This window comes from Octopus bimaculoides, chromosome 4, assembly GCF_046866305.1.
Source record: "Octopus bimaculoides isolate indiv1 chromosome 4, ASM4686630v1, whole genome shotgun sequence".
NCBI classification, from domain to species: domain Eukaryota; kingdom Metazoa; phylum Mollusca; class Cephalopoda; order Octopoda; family Octopodidae; genus Octopus; species Octopus bimaculoides.
Window position 1 is genome coordinate 51,679,445 of NC_142931.1, and position 4,439 is coordinate 51,683,883.

Genomic DNA, 4,439 nt, shown 5'->3' on the forward strand with positions numbered 1-4,439 from the left:
GTAAGGTGGATGGGAGAGGCGGATGGTAGTGGGGATGATGTAGTGAGTGGTGTTGGTGAGGATGGTGAGGTAATTATTGCTGCTGCTGTTGGTCTTGATACTGTCGGTAGAAATGGGGTGATGGTGGTGGTTGAAAATTGTTTAAGTACATGGGTAGAAAAGAGTTTGAAATATTGGAATCTACGAATGTACATGTGTGTATGTATGTATGTATGTATGTGTGTGTGAATGCGTGCGTGTGTGGGTGCTCGCGTATTCTTTACTTTCCATATTTTGGCAGAAGGCTTATTTTAGTAATGTTGAGGGATGGCGAAGTCGATTACATTATTCCCCAGTGCTCAACTGGTACTTAAGTTTATCGACCCTGAAAGGATGAAAGGCAATATCGACCTCGGAGAAATTTTAACTCATAATATAAAGTCGGACGAAATGCCGGTGAGCATTATTTTGTCCGCAGTACTAAAAGTTCTGCCATCTCTCTGCCTTATGTGTATTGACTTCAAATTTTGGCATAAAGCCTGCAATTCTGAGGAAGTGGGTAAATCGAGTACAATGTTCAAATGATACTTATTTTATCGATTCCGAGGGGGGAACGACAAAGTCAACTTTGGTGGAATTTGAACTCAGAACGCGAAGACTGATGAAGTGCTGCTAAATGTTTTACCCGACGTGCTAACAATTCTTATTTCTTTACTGCCCACAAGGGGCTAAACATAGAGGGGACAAACAAGGGGTTAAGTCGATTACATCAACCTCAGTGCGTAACTGGTACTTAATTTCTCGTCCCCGAAAGGATGAAAGGCAAAGTCGACCTCGGCAGAATTTGAACTCAGAACGTAGCGGCAGAAGAAATACCACGAAGAATTTCGCCCGGCATGCTAACGTTTCTGCCAGCTCACCGCCCTATGTGTATGAATATGTATATTACAATAAGAACTTGTGTGTAACAAATGTGAATATGTATAACCGATTCTATAAAATATTAAAATTCCTGGAGAGAAAAATAATTAATAACTTCAAGTTCCCAAAATATATTTCATATACCGAGAACTCTCTTAACTCAAAATCTTGTCGCTTTATTAGCGAACGGCTTCAACTTCCTTAAGATCACAATACATGCATAAATAAACATCCATCCATACATACATACATACGTACATACATACGTACACACGTAACATAGTCGTCAGCACCAGACGTGCAGGAGTAGAGGATCATTTAAAAAGTATCTTTGAACGTTTCCTCTCGGAAATGTGCCGAGATCAGTAAATGGTTATTTTTTTCCTTCTTCGTTTACAAATAAGAAAATCACCATTTACTCATCAATTTAGTGCCTTTCATTTCGGATTTAAGAAATAGTTTTCCGTTGAATTTCCTATTTTTACGACCATGATTGACACAGATAACTACTATAGTACCAATACTGGCATCAGCACTACTACTATGCTTACATGCACGAGTATATATGTGTGCATATATATATATATATATATATATATATATATATATGTGTGTGTGTGTGTGTGTGTGTGTGTGTGTGTGCGCACGGAGGGGAGGGCAAATATTTGCGCAAGTTGAGCACTATGCACTATGGACTAATCATTGTCTAATTAGCTAACAATGCTGAGTTTAAATCCACTTCTCGTCTTGGAGAAGGCATTGGGTATCACTTTCGTATAGATTAACGAGAAGCTTCAACAAACTTCGTGGGAGTGGCTCTGTGATAAGTAGCTTGCTTACGAACCACATGGTTCCGGTTTCAGTCCCACTGCGTGGCACCTTGGGCAAGTGTCTTCTACTATAGCCTCGAGCCGACCGAAGCCTTGTGAGTGGATTTGGTAGACGGAAACTGAAAGAAGCCCGTCGTATATATATATATATATATATATATATATATATATATATATATATATATATATATATATATATATATATATATATATATATATATAATATAATATAGGATAAAATCTTTATAAGAATTTATCAAGTAGTCAGCGTGAAAAAACCTCATAATGAAAAAAACTCATCATTTTTTTCCATAAATATATATAATTTATATAAGGGCATTAGAAAGCTGCATTCCCTCGCTTTCGGTAAATATGTTGCTTATTTTTTGGTAGTTTTTGACTTATTTAGTCCCTCTAAACGTGAGGCATTACTATATAGTTAATGCCCTTATATAAAATATGTATATATATATATATATATATATATATATATATATATATATATATAGGGGGAGAATTCACAAACAAAAAACAAAAGACGAAGACAGGTGGTGTAGACAACAAACAGATGTATTAGTATAACGCTCGGGAAGTGAAAAGTCTTCCACGTTTCGAGCCTACGCTCTTCCACAGAAAGGGACACAGAAAGAAACAAGGAGAGAAACAAGGAAAGAAAAAAAAGAATGTGTAGTGGCTAGCGATCTATTATGGCGATCGAGAGGAAACGATCAAAGATACTTGTTAAATGATCATCTGCTCCTGCACGTCTGGTGCTGACGTATGTTACGTATGTATGTATGAATGTATGTCTGTATTTATGTATGTATTTACATATATATATATATATATATATATATATATATATATATGTGTGTGTGTATGTGTGTGTGTGTGTGTGTGTGTATATGTTTGTGCGTCTGTTTGTTTTCCACCCAACATCGCTTGACAACCGATGCTGGTGTGTTTACGTCTCCGTGACTTAGCGGTTCGGCAAAATAGACCGATAGCATAAGTACTAGGCTTACAAAGAATAAGACCTGGGGTCAATTTGCCCGACTAAATGCGGCGCTCCAGCATGGCCACAGTCAAATGACTGAAACAAGTAAAAGAGTAAAAGAGTAAACTTGTCATTTACTTCAACAAGTGTTTTCTACTGCTCACTGTTGATGTCATTTTATATCGCTTGAATATACTTCTATAGTTATTTGAAAAGAATGAGGGAATTGATTAATTGTTATACTTATGGTATGGTCATCTTTTGCCAATGAAACACACGCACTATGTATTTGATCTTCACTTTAGTTTTATGAGTGTTATTAAAGACGGTGAACTGGCAGAATCGGTAGCCCGCCGGGCGATATGCTTAGCGGCATTTGGTCCGTCTTCACGTTCTGAGCTCAAGTTCCGCCGAGGTCGACTTTGCCTTTCATCCTTTCCGGGTCGATGAATTAAGTACCAGTTACACACTAACGTCGATGAAATTGGCTATCCCCCTTCCCCCAAATCTCAGGCCTTGTGCATATAGTAGAAAGGATTATTATTTATCTTTTTTTACTTTATTTGTCCGCCAAAGTTCTTTCGTCACACACTATGTGACCCCTTCAGTAACTCTCTGTCCCATGTGTTTGATTAGAATTATTTTGTCTTCAAAACCCGACAATATCGACTGTTCCGAGAGTCGATAATTCAAGTAAACGCTCGAATTAATCGATTGTTCTTTTTTTGTTTTATTTTTCATCGAAAATACGTGTTACTGTGTCTAAGCTAACAGCTTTCATTGTTCAGCGATCGTTTATAAAATCATCAGTTATCAGTGATATAAGACTAATATCACAGCCAAGTAACTGTCGATACTAGAGACGAGTTACAGCAGAATACTTGTATGGGGACAGCTTTGCAAGGAGACATGGTTGACGGTTTTGCTGACGTCATGGACAGTATATGTAACGACGTCTTTGAATGTCGAGAAAAGCATATTAAAATTTGCTAAATGATTCCAGCTGGTTACTTTTTAATTTACTGTAATGCAAAACTAATGCATTCAAGGAACACAAAACTATGAAGATTTCTCTCTTTCTCTTTTTCTTTCTCCCTCAGCCTTTCTCTCTCTTTCTCTCTCTCTCTCTCTCTCTCTCTCCTTTTCTCTCTCTCTCTCCTTTTCTCTCTCTCTCTCTCCTTTTCTCCCTCTCATTTCATATATATATTTAAATATATGTATTATACGTGTGTGCGCGTGTGTGTATGCGTGCATGTTTATGTATATTTATGTAGATATTTAGAGAGATAGAGAGATAGAGAGATAGATAGGCAGACATACAGACAGACAGACAGGCAGACATCAGACAGACAGACAGATAGATAGATAGATAGATAGATAGATAGATAGATAGACACATGCACATTTACATATACAAAAGCCTATTTTCATACTCAGTATATGTGTGTTTCTGTGTGAGGGTTGTGTGTGTGTGTGTGTGTGTGTGTGTGTGTGTGTGTGTGTGTGTACAGAAATATGGCTGTGTATATGTGTGTGTGTGTGTGCACTAGAGACAACGGCAGTGACGCTGGCCAGAATGAGACGAGCTTTATTTAGAGCACCTCATCTGGGATCTTCCTGGTTAACAATTGAGCAGTACTCTGTCAGGGAAGGGGTGCTTAGTACGTTCGATTTGCTGGTAAATATCTCTATCACCAATATTCAGAAAAGAA